Genomic DNA, 16,709 nt, shown 5'->3' with positions numbered 1-16,709 from the left:
AATGGGTTTAAAATTATCTAATCCAGGCCAAGCCTGACATTAGACTAGGCTACACTTTATATAGTGTGTGTTTAATGCTCTCAAGATTGTAATCTTATTGTAAGCTTTTACTTTATGTCATCACTTGCAGGGATAATGTGAAATTGCAAGGATATAGGAGAAGGGAAAAAATCTACAATCAATAACAGCTTCTATATTTCTCTTTGTAGTCTAGAGAAAAAGTCAATAGGCAATGACTGATGATGTCATCTCCGGGTAGGCCATCAGTTCATCCAGTTACTCGAAACTATAACAATGGCACCAATCAGAAGGAGACAGTCATTGAATAGACCACCTCCAAGGAGGCACAGTAAATAAAGGCATCGTAAAGTGTTGTCAAATCCTACAATTTATTACTTTTTTGACATATTGACTTTCACCTTTGGGTAAATAAATAGGGCATCTTGGTTGGAGCCCCAACTCTTTGACATTGTCAGCCTCCTCTCTTTTATACTAATTAATTTCTCTCTTTCTCTTTCTTTTCCCTTATTTCAAGTTCAAGTTACTTTTTTCAAGTACGTTTTCAGCTGTAGAGCTACTCATAAAATAAAAAAAAAAATCAGGAGTGGTCTCCCCTAGACTTTCTCTCTATACTCAGATATGGGGATGGATAATTGAGGAGTAAACAGCAAGACAATGGTTATATTTTTATATCAAGTACATTAAAGAACCATCAGCAACAAATCAAATTAAAATAATAACATATTGAACAATTAGTATAAAAGTTAAATAAACAGGACTCTGTAGCTGCATGAATTAAAAAAGTACCACTTCTGGTTAGCTGAAATAGCTTAAAAGTTGATAGAAATCTACGTTTTGTGTCTAATACTTGTTTGTAAAATTTCGTTGACCTAAGTTAAAGCGTACTCAAGTTATCGTGCTTACATACACACATCAACAGATACACAGACATAATTCCAAAAATGGTATTTTTGACTCATCAAAATCGAATTTTTGGATGAATACAATACTTTCCCTAAAAGAGGGATGTCTAAAACATCGAGATTCATCAAAATCTCAAGGTCGAATTTTCGTACGATTACAATACTCATATACGAGAAAGTAAAAACCAAAGGTTATTCCTACAACAATACTGAAAACATGGTTAGAAAAATAAGATTTCAATTATGCTGCCTTTATCTCCTTAAATTTATTTATTACAATTTATTTTTTACACTTTCATAATTCTATTTTATTTTCAATCCCTTCCCATAGACACAAAAATAGGTTTATTCCATTTCCTCAAATGTATAATTAGCTTACAATAGAAATCAATTTTATTAAAAATGAGCTAATTTACATAACAAGTCAACTACTCTGTTAGTAAATCCTTGAGAAAGACCACCCTAATTTTTCTAGATCAACAAAGCAAACCCAACAAACATGAATTTGTATGAGGAGACTTAACTTTTTTAAGTCAGGAAAATCACAGAACATTACAACCTACAATAATGTGGACACATCAAAAGAGAAATTACTAAAATGTAAAGGAAAGTTTACAGCTAATATTTAATTTTACGTTTAATTTGTTACATTATTTATAACCATTCAAGAATTATTTTTACATTTCCTTCCAGAAAATGCAATTTATTATACTAAACATTTAATGACATTGAAGATGCAAAGCAGAGAATGGCTGTCCTATAAAATGAGGCCTAGACCTGTACAGGGAAATAAACAGGCTACAGCTGAGTATGGCAGTGCTGCGAATGAGGGTGCATCAGACGAAATAACTTGTACCTTATCACGCAAGGGGTAATGGCAGCAAATGAACCTGTCAAACACTCGACACTAGGCAGATGGGAATACAATTCATTGCAGGAAGAACCTTGGTTGCTGCTGATTATCAATAATGAGAATCCAGAACACTGCATGAGTCCATGAATCCATCCTATAGGTTAACATTATGGGCTGGTTGTGATTTTTTGTGTCTCACATTAGTCATCTTTATGTGTTTAAATTTGCATGTGTAATGTGCTACTAACTTAACCAATGCTATAAATTTTAAAGTCTAAAAGTCATGGAAATTAAACAGTCCCCAAGACAAACTGGAACAACGTGTGGTCAAATGCAAGTATATATCAATTCTTGCATCTAAATGCCTGAAAAAAAAGACTTAAATCCTGACTAGGTAATGGTATCCAGCTCTTAACCAGTACAATATGGTGGTACTGTATGTAAAGCAATTAGTCATTATGATATAAAAGCATATAATTATGATGGGATTATTAATAATTACAGGGTAGGTTGGAACTCGATTCCTTTTCCAGTCAGTGAACATAAAGAATAAGCCACAGAATATTAAACTTATATTTAACAGAGTAAGCAACTTCAGCTCAGTGTACTGTATGTGTCAACAAGCTATGCAGCTTGTTGGTTCTGCTTGAATTTCACACAAAGCCATCTTTGGTGGTTTTATAGAAATTACTTATGATAGTACCATAATTTTCCTCTTTTACTTCATATATGTAATGCTCTTTTTTGTATTAATATTCGGAATGATTTTTGGAATACCCTTTATTTGAAAAATAGACGTATTAATTACTACAAATATATAGGAAGATATTGGCATATGATAAATCTCACAGAGAATGGCACGACCTACCACAAGTGCCCTTAATAAATTAATGGCTGACATTTCCTGATTATTTTGCCACTTTAAGCTGTCTCATTTAAAAGAAACTTTAGCTATTTATAATTTACATATGTTTCCTGGAATTTTTTTTATCCTAATACCCTCAAATAGGCCCATGTTCACTAAAAACAATGTGTGGCCTGCTAGACTGGATTCTGTGATTAGAGCTAAAAAAAGTGGGATTTGTAGCAGAACTAAAGTAATTCAATACAGGCTAGATTCGAAAGAAGTGTTGTGGTCTGATGGTTGACAGAAGGACTGAAAGCATTCATTTGCCAGGTCACTTTTAGAGACCCTGAATATATCACTTAAGCTTCCAAATGCAAGGTCTAGCTGTCAAATTAGATAAAAACAAGGGCACACTGGAAACAAGATAGCATCGTTTGCTCTGCCAAGAAACTGAAAAAGCAGCAATTAACTGACACATAATTAAACTGCACAAAAAGCTTGTGCTGTGGCTGCTTTCCAGACATTGTGGAGTTCATTATAAGTCTTACTGCTCTATACAGAGCTGTATACTCAGGAATTATTAGCAAGTAATTTCTAATAAAGATGACCCTTTAGGATGATCACACTCTCAAGTGAGTAGACATAGCAGATACAGCACTACTGAAGGAAACTCAACAAGTATCTGAAGTTCAGCTGCACTAGCATCCTCTCTGGTGTTCCACTTACACATATATATTTGTTTTGTGAATGGAACTGGGGCAGCAGCGCCAGGTTTCACCAATAGGTAGTGATTATTGAGAGGAGTAAGTTCATAACCATTATGTTTCAGTTCCTCAAAAGAAGACAGACTCTTTTATACATGCCAATCTTTCTGTGCCAAGTTTCTGTGATGGAAAAGAAGTACAGCAGGACCTGGAGTCACTAGAGAGAGCTCTAGGTGTTTGGCTACAGGCCTTCTGCATGACATCTGGAAATGTACATTCAGAATGTAAATACAAATGAAAATGACAGGTCTTTTCCTTAGGTACAGATTTAAGGAAACATAGAAGACATAGAGTCTCTGGAAGTTTGACCTCTCTTTACAAATTCATCCCCATATTAAAAGACAATGTGCCACCACAAGATCTATGTGATTAGTTTCTGACTGTGCCCTTTCTAGTGGTCCAAGAACAAAAAATGAGCCGCTACCATTTTAAACATCCTGACTGTATGGGATAAAGTTAGAGGAAAGACAGAGACAGGGACAGAGAGAACAAAAGCAACAACATTTATTTATATAGCAAGTTTTCAAAAAAAAAATGTAGCTCAAAGTGCTTTACAATATGAAGAAAGAAAAAAGAAAAATGTAAAAATAAGATTAGGCAATACTAAGTAACAAAGAATAAAGTTAAGGTCCAATGGCCAGAAGGACAGAAAAAACAAAACAAAAGGCTGAATAAAAAACACAAAATCTGCAGGGGTTCCAAGGCCACAAGACTACATAGCCCGTACCGGGCATTCTTCCAAACATAAATGATCTAAATCAGTCATCATGGCTTTCAGCCTTCACATGGAAGAATTAGATGATGATGGTCATGTGGACATCAGGCCATCATTAAATCAATGCAGGAATTGCATGGTGACTTGATCAGGTGGTGGCGCAGATCACCACCACAGAAAACAAGAAAAAGGATAGCAGCAATAGTAGGGGTGAGTTACAAATTGCGGAGCCATGATAAAATGATAATTAAATGCATATACAGAATATCAGGGTTACACTAAAATGAAGCTATAAGAAAACCATTTTAAAAATAATGTGCTTTTAGCAGTTTTTTAAAGTGTTAAAAGTACAGTATGAACTAATTTTTCAGCATCTTGCAAAGTTATAAGGGATCTAAATTTTATTGTATTTCGTAAGTGGAAAAATGCTGTCCCAGCCACTGTAAAATACCTCACACTGTTCAGTGTGGTGCTGAGGGGTCACCCGTTGCATAGATGCGTTCGGATCTCAATCTGGGTGGTTTGCTGTGTGGTAGGTGCGGCAACATGCGGTAATCAGCGCATGCTGCCAACCTAATAATCTGATTAATATGTGATTTAAAATTTAGGTCAGAATCAATAATTACCCCTAAATTCTTTACCTCTGTCTTGACTTGACTTTTAAGCCTAATGGATCAGGTTTATTTTTAATAACCTCATTATATGCATTTTTGCCAATCACTAATATTTCTGTTTTCTCCTTATTTAGTTTGAGAAAATTACTACTCATCCACTCAGAAACACAAGTAAGACATTGGGTCAATGAAACCAAGAGAGTCGAGGTCATCAGGTGCTAAATACAGTTGTGTGTTGTCAGCATAGCTTTGGTAGCTCACATTATGCCTTGAGATAATCTGACCTAATGGAAGCATGTAGATCGAAAAGATCAGCGGACTCAGGATAGATCCTTCTGGAACACCATATAGAATAACATGTGTCTTTGAAGTACTGTATATTTACCACAACTAACAAAGAATTTTGTACCTGTTAAGTAAGACTCAAACCAATTTATAAAAATATTGTGATCAATGGTATCAAATGCAGCACTCAGATCTAGGAGGATGAGAACAGATATACGGCCTCTGTCTGCATTTACCCACAAGTCATTTACTACATCAACAACTGCAGTTTCTGTACTGTGATTTGTTCTAAACCCTGACTGAAACTTATCAAGAACAGAATGTTTACTCAAGTGATCATTTAGCTGTGTAATGACTGCCTTTTCTAGGATTTTACTTAAGAAAGGCAGGTTAGAAACAGGTCTAAAATTTTCAAAAACAAAGGAGTTGAGATTATTTTTCTTGAGCAGGTGTTTAATAATAGCAATCTTACGACAGTCTGGGAGAATCCCAGTATCTAATTATGAGTTTACAATGTCAAGAGCACTATTAAATAGCATGCCAGATACTTCTTTGAAAAAACTTGTCGGCATTGGGTCAAGGATGCAGGTGGAAGGTCTCAGTAGAGAAATTATTCTATATAAATCAGGTAAATCTATCCTGGTGAAAGAATTTAATTCACTTAAATAGGAATACCGGGGTTTAATAGGATCAGTTTTGGGGGGATATACTATATTATTTCTAATATTGTTAATTTTGTGATTAAAAAATATAACAAAAGCCTCACAAGTTTCACTGGACATTTTTTGGAGGCATTCCATTGAGTGACCTGGGTTTAGTAAACGATCAATAGTGAAGAATAAAACTCTCGGATTACTGGCACTGTTTATTATAATTTTAGAGAAATAGAACTGCCTCTCAAGATGGACTATGTTGTTGTATTCTCTTATTTTTGCCTTCAATATTTCATAGTGGACCAATAATTTAGATTTTCTCCATTTATGCTCAGCTCTCCGGCATGTTTTCTTTAAATCAGACACTCTTTGGGTCTTCCATGGTGTAACAGTGCTGGAGGATTTTCAGGAGCAACTATGCCAATAGCAGCTCTCACTTTAACATGCAAATTTACCATCTTACCATTTATATTATTATCACTATTGTAGTAAGCAATACAAACAGACTGGTTGCTTAAAATGTTTATAAACTTTGAAGCTGCAGATGAATCAAACAAGTGTTTTTTAACAATAATGCTTCTCATATAGAAACAAAACAAGATGACTTCTTACTTTTGTTAGTTTTACTAAGTTCTTCATGATCATCATATATTTTATTTGCTCCCATTTATTTTCAATTCTAATTATTGTGGTTTTCTAATTCAAAAAACATTCTAATTTGTTAGGTTGCTAGCATGAAACTTTAAATAACTTCATAGTAGTTAACACCATGTTTGAATGAATTCAAGCAATCTGACATTTCCAATTGATTTGTTTCATAATATTAATTATACTGTATCCACCCACAGCTAAATAAGAACTAGTTTTCCTCAAGTCTTACTGAGAAGAAATGACATTTTTTTAGTAAGCATTCTCAATTTTTATTTTCATGATTAGATTGGATTAGATAAAATGAGATTAGATTGGGTCATTATTGTCACATGCAACTGAAGAGGACAATGAAATTGTTGTGCCACAGTTATTTTATATAAGTGTATATATTGTCATAAGAAGGACCCAAAGACATCAAAAAGGTTTGGGGTACCACCTGTATATTATGCCCTGGGTAAATTTGTTGTGAGTTATTCACAGGTCAGAGCCCAAAACAGAACTGTATAAAGGCTGTAAAGATGGTGGCTTTAAAGGCCGAGACGCCATCGGGACCTGAACTGGAAGTGACATCATCATATGCGCCAGAACCAGAAGTGACGTCATCAATGGCCACTGGAACCTTTCCCGTGGATGGTCTGCAGAGGATTAAGAGAGAAAGTTAGTGCATCTCGCCACCCCCTGGTCTGGCATGGAACTACCATCATTCATGCCTCCCATGTGCACGTGTGTGACAATATATATATATATATATATATATATATATATATATATATATATATATATATACACAGGCAATAAAGCAATCAGATCATTTATAAATTAATAAATCAGAGTAGCAGAAGAACATCCTAATGTATAATGTGCAAAACAGAACTGTACAGATATACTGATTGTATTAAACAGAGGAGGGAAAAATGCACATGGCAGTACACATTTTAAATATAGCACGATTAGATATAAGCTACCAGGTGGGTACAATACTGGGCAGGCTAAATCAGGTTACTGAGAATTCAGTGTCTATATAGACTGGGGGAAGAATCTGTCCCTGAAGTGGGTGGAGCACATACTGAGGCAATTGTAGAATTTACCAGAAGGCAGGAGTGAAAAAAGGGGATGAGTTGGAAGTCTGACATGGATGGATTATGAGATATTATGAGACATAGATATAAGGATGCAGAAGGTCAGCCCCAATGATTTAAGAAGCAGTACAGTATAGACAGACCTGTCGGGTCAGGTTACCAAACGACATTGTGATGCATTAAAATCAGGATACTTTCTATAGTGCAGCGGCAAAAGTTAACAAGTATTTTGGTCTCCACCGCAAAGCTCTTTAGCCTCTTCAGGAATAAAAGCTTTTGCTGAGCCTTTTTGAGGATACATTTGATTTTGATTGACCAAAAAAGGCAGTAAGTGATCTGAACAGCCAGGAACCTGGACCTTCTCACTGTCTGAACAGGGGAGTCATTGATGTGGAGTGGGGAATGATTGCTTTTGTTTTACCTGAAGTCAACAATTACCTCCTTTCTTTTATTTGAATTAAAGGACTGTGGAAAAGTCCTGTTCTACTACTTGTATGTTCACAGCTTCTGTCTCACAACTGATGGGAATGTTATTACAAGAATTCCCAGAACGCATTTCAGTGATGCAGTTCCATTCATTATGATCTTTGTCCAATGTAAGGACAATACGCTTTGTGGCTCCTACCCGCTGAAACTCTCCCTCTTCATGGGTCTCTTGATGAAAATTCATCCATGCTAATGGGCAAGTGGTACTTGGAAGGCCTCTTTTTTCAGCTAAACTTTGATCGACTATTTCTTTAAATGTTTATTTTATAGTTGACCTATGTTCATGCATACATACTGTAATTTAAAGTTTTGTTACTTTTGTGGGTTTTTTCAATTTTGCTTCCTTATTTTGTTACAGTTGTCCCATTGTTTGTTTTGTAATGGTGGAACTAATAAAGCACACTATTTAAAACAAACATTGATTGATAGATGTTTTTTTGTAAGTTAACATTTTTCATTTAGCATATCATGTATTTTTCCTGTATTAGAAATTAAGCATGCCATTAATCACAGAGGGAAAAATCTGCTCATAATAAATGGGTTAAATAAAGTTAATTGGATGAAAGGCATTTGTACTGATATCATGGGTTAAGCCATTTTTTTGCAAAAATGACAACTTAAGAAAGCTGCTTTTGTATATAAGCCTGAATTAAATGTACAAGTAACAAGAAGAAAAAATTGTCACTGGATTGTAATATAATACAATTTGTAAAACATCCATCTCAACTTAGTTGTTACCTATAACAAAGTCCTGTAGTTGTTCCTGGATTTCAAGAAAGAGGCTGAGATGTATGTATACCCAGTATTATTTGAGAGTTTAAAAATTGTGTAATTTTGTACAGCTTTCACAGAACAGACTGTTAATCTTCTGAAAAACTGCTTAAATGACAGTGAAAGAATATATTCAAAAATAAAGTTTTTGTGAAATCTTATTTGACAAAAAGTTAAATTACAATATACATCTGTTTTCCTAAACCACATAATTGACAATAAGGATCATAGTGGTTAGTCCAGGAAGCACTGAGCACAAGGCGGAAACCAACCCTAGGGGAGGCACCAGTCCATCACTGGACACATTCATTCTAAGCCAATTTTAGGGTCACCAAATAACCTAATATGCACGTCTTTGGCATCTGAGTGGAAAACCAGAGTACCTGGAGAAAGGCCCATGCTGACATGAAGAGAGCAAGCAAAATCAACAAAGACACTGTTTTGGTTGAGATTTGAACCTGGTCTACTGATGCTTTGAGATTGTTGTAATAAACCCTGCCCTTAAAAAGCACTCTTACAATTTGTGATTTTAAAGATTCTCAAAACAAGCCAGCAAACAGCTGGTAGATTCTTGGGCCAAGAATGCCATAGGAGCAAAATGTATCCTCCTTATTAAAAATGCCATCGGCAAGACTGGCCCCAGAAGAGAACTTTAATGCAGTCAGAGGACCCTACCTTTTCCACACATTTGGCATTCTAGTACTAATGAAGGCGTTACCTTCTGAATGGGATGTAGGGCACACACAAACATACACATACAGAGTCAGTTAATTTTCTACAGAATTAAAAAAGCTTTTAGAGATCCAAAATCGAAAGTTTAAAAAAGAATGCAATGCTATTCTTCAGAACTGTTGGCATGACAGAAGAGTAACATTCCTTTTAACAAAATCTTAGCCTGATTGCTCATAATTACTTTTGGAAATGGGTAGAGGTATACAGTAGATGTAAAGAAGAAAACGATGAGAACACTTAAAATTTCTGTGGTCTGCCAGTCAAAATAAAATTAAACATGTTTTCATTGGTCCCTGGTATATCTGCCCTCATGTAAGTGCACAGGATGTGCGACTGAAAGCAAATATGAGCTAACTGAAAATTTAGGCAGGATTGCCTGTTCAAACAGAGAGAGCGATTTTCACAATTCTGAAGCTTTGTTAGGATTGTGAAATGTCAGTGCCTCATTACATGTTTACATTTTTGATATTTTGTAATGTTTCTTTTTCTTATTAGCATCTTTGTTATTAATTTTAGAGGAAACATTAGAATACAGATTGGTAAGCTATAATGGGATACAGCACCGGAACTGTAAACATCCTTGCTAGAGGGAAGCCATTGAAATCCTATAAATCAGAGAAAGGTTTTAAAAATTGCATGTCGTTTCTTAACATCTACTTAACATTTGGTTCTTTATTGCAAAGTAAACTGTACTGCAGCACATTACAGGGATTATCCCAGAACTGAAAGTAATGAAATGATTTATAAATGGTAGCATGCTTTTATATAAACCAGAGTAGAGTTCTATTATTTGTGGGCTGTTAAAATAAACAGATAAACAGATGCAAACATAGTATGTGTAGCCAGTGTTGTATAGTAGCATAGGCAGCAGATTTTAAATCACCTTCAAACTGGACTGATTTCTACCTCACATTCACTGTGTGACCCAGAGCAAGTCCCTGAACATGAATAATATGCCAATGATAAAAAACATATGCAGACAAATTGCATTGTACTGTATCTTGATCTTGTGAGTCACATTGGATAAAGATATCAGGTAAAATATATGACAACAATCTTCAAAATTAGAACGCTGTGAGACATTTTTAATTATGTGATTTTTCTACCTAGATTCAGAGTCATGATGGTCTACCATATTATAATGGTTTTACCCAAGCTGACTCCACAGTAAAGTCAAGGTTTTCTTATTTTCATATATCTCTCTATTTATTCATTCTTAGACCAAATCCACGTCACTTTTCACCCATTCAGTTCAGGGTTATACCAGGGATATACTTTTTCCAGTGGCATCTTTGCAAAATAAGAAATACCCTGGCCAGGGTGCCAGCCCATTTTAGGGCACACTGTTCCAGTTTAAAGTCACAAACTAGCCTAACATGCGCATTTGTAGGATTGTTGGAGACAAATGGTCATGAATGAATGTCCATGAAGTAAACTATTGGGTTAATTTTCTGATGTCCTTCAGGCACATAAAACAGATGCAAGCAGACAGTCATCTCAGCAGTTTATTACTGAAGCCAAACATTCACATGACATCCCAAAAAATGCATTCTTTTTCATTTTGTGTCTTCTGACTCTCCAGCGTCCCTCACACAACCAATGATCAGAACCTTAGATCGTTATAAAAAAAATTGATGCGATCAGGCCATTCAAATCAACAAAGTCAAGTTGGGGAGCATGCACTGGTACAGTGCGTTGCCGCACCCAGTACACAACGAAACAACTCGGGATCCCGGTTTGCAACCCCCCGGGCAGATACATGGTCCAGTCTCACCCACTGGAAATGATCCTCTATCTGCCGCAGCCAGGTGTTACGTGGGCGACCCCTTGGCCTGGTCCAGCCACTCGGGTCCCCAACAATGAGGATCTTACAAGCTGTATCACCCTCGGGGAAACGCACCAAATGGCTGTAGTGCCATAACTGTCACTCCCTCACAATGCAGGTAATGTGCCTCATTCAGGACTCCATGAGCAATCACTCATTTGACACAAAGTCAAACCAACGGTACCCACAGATTTGAGAGACACAGTACTAAAGGAGTCCAGTCTTCATCTCAGGTGTCTGTATAGCATCCAAGTCTTGCAACCATATAGTAAGACAGGAAGCACCAGGACCCTAAAGACTTGGACATTCGTCCTTTTGTATAGATATCAGGAGTGTCACACACCCCTTTCCAGCGACCTGATGACCACCCATGCTCTCCCAATCCGTCTACTGACTTCATAGGAAGAGTCACCAAAGACATGAATGTCACTGCCAAGGTAAGTAAATCTCTCGACAAGGTCGACACTCTCTCCACAAACAGACACACTGCTGATGGCTGTGCCCAAGAGGTTATTAAAGGCTTGGATCTTGGTTTTTATCCAGGAAACTCGCAAGCCCAGACACTCAGACTTCTCGCTCAGCCTCTCGAGTGTCCTGATCAGAGCCTCCATTGACTCTGTGAAGATCACAGCATCGTCAGCAAAGTCAAGATCTGTAAATCTTGCCCAACACCCAGTCCATACAAGCATTGATCAGAGTAGGAGCAAGAACACACCCCTGACAAACCCCAGAATCAACTGGGAAAAACGCAGAGGTCCTGCCTTCACTCTGCACAGCACTCACAGTACCAGTGTACAGGCCGGCCATGATATCCAGCAACCTCAAGGGGATCCTGCTCACTAATTCTCTCCACTTAATTCCTCCAAAATAATATTGAACTGAGTTTTGATAGCTTGTAGGATTTTTGGAGGAAAACCATTACACATATGGAAAACATGCCATCTTCACTCAGACAGTGACCACACTGTGAATATATCCAAGACTCTGGTGTTGTGAGGCTGTAACTTTAACCACTGCACAATGATGTTAGAATTATGCAAAATAACATAATGAATCAATACAGTACAGCTCCATGGAGTTGTTGTAGCCCAAACCTCAAACAGATATTTTCAGATTCTAATAATAATAATATTTTACATACTAAAATGGCCTACTTTCATGTTGGTAAAACCGTAAAAGATTCAATCACACTCTTCTCACTAGTTTCGCACCAACACTTTTTCTGCTTCTTGAAGGCTTGTGAGAAGATTAGTGGGAGGCGAGAACCTTAACTAGAGTGAAGTGAAACCGTACATTAAAAAAAAAATAAAACATCTTTTATTAAGAGTACTGCTGTGGGCTGGCGCCTTGCCCGGGGTTTGTTTCCTGCTTTGCGCCCTGCGTTGGCTGGGATTATCTCCTTTAGACCCCCGTGACCCTGTAGTTAGGATATAGCGGGTTGGATAATAGATGGATGGATGGATTTTATTAAGAGTAGCGGCTGCCTTAAACTCTGATAAAAGTAGTATTTTAAAACAGGGACCCAATCTTAAGGACTGACAATAAAATCAAGAAATACTGAAGGCATTTTTTTAAATTTTGTAATAAAAGAAATACACACAATATGTCCAAAATAATTAAAGTCTTATCTCTACACGTGACTCTCAATGGCACCAAAAAAATGAAAACAATGAAATTGTTGACACTTGCACTATATTGTTAAATTTGTATAAATAAAGTTAGGAGTAGGAGAAGGGAGATACTGCTAAGGCAACTGTAAATAGAATATGCAGTGTCTGATACAGATGAGAGAACTGATCTGTGGATATCTTACTTATGAGTGGTAGAGTTATTCGGGTGATGTCAAAAAGATGGCAACTCTAGGTAAAAATTGCTGTAGCAGGTAGTGGCAATACCAATTAATAGGCATCAAACTAAATACATTTTAAAGGCAATATCAGTGCCATCATACATTCTCAGGAGAATACTATAGGCTGTCATCTGATTGATGCAAAGTCCTGATGCACCTTGTGTAGTTCCTGACCATTTCACTACAATATGCCCTATAATTAGATTCTTGTCAAAGATGATTTTTCCAGTTAAGGAAGGATATCATTTTCTAAAAACAGTTTCAATGCTTTGGGGCTTTATTCTAAATTTTATTTAGTCAGTACTTACTGAAGCCACACATTATAACAGTATTCCAAAGAAAATGCTTTCTTTTTCATTTTGTGTCCTCTACTCTCCAGCATTCCTCACACAACCAGTGATTAGAACATTAGAACAATTTAGATGAGAACAGGCCATTCAGCCCAACAAAGCTCACCAATCCTATCTACTTAATTTGTCCAAAACTACATTGAGTTGAGTTTAAAAGGTTCCTACAATCCTACTGTCTACCACACTACTTGGTAAATTATTCCATATGTCTATGATTCTCTGTGTAAAGGAGAACGGCATAACGTTTGTGCCAGTGACATGCGGTAAGGTTCATGGTTAGTGAGGCACTGACTTCTTCAGAGTCAGAGTTACAAATATATGAACTCAAAAGAGTAGCTTATTCACTATTCAATTGGCAGCATACACATTGACTACTAGTTATGTTTCATATCTCATCAGCATTCTTTACACACACATAGGTAAGGCGCATATTTGGCTAAGAAAGAACATTACATTTATACTGGTGAGAGAGTGCAGAGAGAGCACATTTGTTTTGCACCCTGCATGTTTTCTAAATTTGTCGTTGCAATTCCACAATTCATATTCATTCAATACAAATGAAAGTAATTTTGACCTTAATTGAAATATTTAGTTGTTTTTAAAAGCTTCTAATTCTGATGCTTTAATCAATTTTAATGCAGACTGTTCAACAAAAGGATAACAAGAAAAAACAAAGAATATTGTATTTAAGGTCAATATTAAGTTTTGAAATATTGTTTTTTTTTTCTTAGTCTGATCAAATTTTTTATAAAATTGAAAACTGTTTATGGTCTTACATTTATTTGTAAATGAAGTCCATGCACGTATCCTTCTCCAGGAAAAACTTTCCTGTTAAAGTCCTCCTTATTTTCGTTTATTTTTAAAAGTCTCTCTGCCTCAGTGGAGATTATTGCCAGCAGCAGCAAGTACCTGTTGGGCTCACATCCGCCCCCTTCAGTGCAGCACAGTACTGTGTGCCTCACCTTGTGCCTTTTCACTGCAGTTTAATGTTCGATCAGCAAGACTAAATGTCAAACATATTCATTAAAGATATTAGCAATACTGTGTAAAGTCAGGGTGTATAATAAACATGTGTAGAAACATTATATTGGCGACATATAGAGGGACAGCAACAGGCACACACCAATTGCATGCATCAACCCAGTGTGTGAGGGACATTGCAGTCTGAGGTGAAGTGAAGCATGTTGCTGCCACACCTTGTGCTCCTCCCCTGTATTTCAACAGGAAATGTGCAAATTCAGCGATTTTGACTATAAAAATGATCAAAATTATTGGAATCATACAGAAAACAAATTTATAGCACAGACCAGTGGACATTTATTTTATGTTATCATTATTATTTTTTTTTATTTTTCATGATGAGCCTCACCTGCCTCCACTGACCGCACGTCCCTGGTTTCTGCAAAATGCATCCTTCATAACTTTAAACTCTTCAATCATGTCACCTCTTAATCTCCTTTTGCTTAAACTGAAAAGGTTCAGCTCCTTTAACCTTTGCTCATAACTCATCTGTCACACATGCACGTCTGAGGGACACCTTCAGAGCTCAGCCAAGGAATGTAATACCCCTCTGGGACTGGAGCCGCCACTAATAGTGTTGTCATTTTCCTCTTCGTCGGTAGTGAGATGACACCCATTGAGGGCAATTAACCTGAACCCTTCCACCTGGACAGTTATAAAAACTCAATGCTGCCTGAGTAGGGTGTCTCATTTGGACAAAGATGAAGTTAAATGACGGAGCTTCAAGATACAAACCTGCTTTACAGAGCCATCATCTTGAAAATCTGCAGAGGCTATTTTATGTTCTATTTTTGTGTCTTTAACTCCTTGTTTTGTTTTCATTGACTATATATTGAAAAGGGTTACACAGCTGACACCACAACACTTTCCACGGGTTCCACCCGTCCACATCATCACAATGCAGAATACTAAGCATAATACATAACGATCATAATAGAGATAACTCCACTGTTAAACTAAATCTAACTGCAATCTGAAAACCCAGCCTGTAAAGAATATTCAACTACCATATTTACAAATTTCTAATAGTTATATAATTATTTAAATTAACAGTTCATATGTAAAATACAATTGTATACAACAGTGCAATAGCGATCAGTGCACTGCAAGCACTGATAATAAGTACTGGTAAAGTACTCATTCTTAGTGCATCTACGAGAATATTCTGAAAAGAACTGTTAGCAAGGCCTCTTAGAATAAACAGGACTTGTACTTCTGTTGTCATTTGGCACTGTCATCTTTTGTGCATATGGCTGGAATGTAGATGTCCTGCTTTTGTAAATTATACTTTTCATTGTTTCCTTCTCACCCTGGAAATATATTTTCAATATTTCTTCATCTTTTTCTCGATTGCAACATGTCATAAAGCAGCCATTTTCTATCTACCCACACAATAAGAACTGTGTAGATTCAGTCACCAGAAATCTTCTCACTGACTTCCAAGATCAGGATCTCATACACATACATCACTCTTTTCAAGAAAGCCATTAAGAGTCTCTAAAGCTCATTTCACTAGTGTAAGTAATTTCTTACAGGTGTGAGCTGTTCAAAAAACTGGGTCTACATAATCCATTTAATAGCCTTAATGTGTGTGATCCACTGACTTTACAGAATAGTACAAATTAAAATAATTAGCGTAAAGATCTGGAAAAATTCAACCTAACCTCCTTGAATCCTCTAGATCACATATCTCACAGATGGGCTAAAAGGGCAGAGTTTATGAAAAGATTAGGGGGTATTAGCAGGAGCCAGGGATAGTGCCCACTATTAATGCAGCAGGTCACCAGCAGAGTTGTTCAAAGTTTTGTACATAATCGAAGATGGCAGTATTTAATTTTTAGGACTGAATTTTATTGCATTCTCATAAGTTTGCAGAAATTGGATGCTATCACAAGCCAAATCTGGAAACACAGACTTCTCTGAGATTTTCTGAAGAGAGAAAAGAGCACATGCAACAGTTTTTTTGTCTTACTAGGCTCTGCAAATAACAATGGTATGAAATTTTTGGGCTACTGCATAAGTCTAAATGAGATCAAGCAGACTGATATGAATGCATTCGTTTTTACTGTTTTGATCATTGATCTAAAGGCAGGATATCTTGCTTCTGTTCTTAATCCATGCATGATTTCAGTTTTGTTAAGTAACATAAAAAGACCAGCTTTTGTTGTAACAGATTTGTAACACACAAAGGTTTCTTCCATTAGCTACTGTTTTCATTTGTTTTGGAATTGTGATCTGTCATTTGTTCTCTTATACCCATTCCTCTTAAGTGTCCATAATGTTTTTGAAATT

Source organism: Polypterus senegalus, chromosome 9, assembly GCF_016835505.1.
Source record: "Polypterus senegalus isolate Bchr_013 chromosome 9, ASM1683550v1, whole genome shotgun sequence".
In the NCBI taxonomy this organism is placed as follows: Eukaryota; Metazoa; Chordata; class Cladistia; order Polypteriformes; family Polypteridae; genus Polypterus; species Polypterus senegalus.
The sequence above is the reverse complement of the archived record's forward strand: the minus strand, read 5'-3'. Positions refer to the sequence as shown.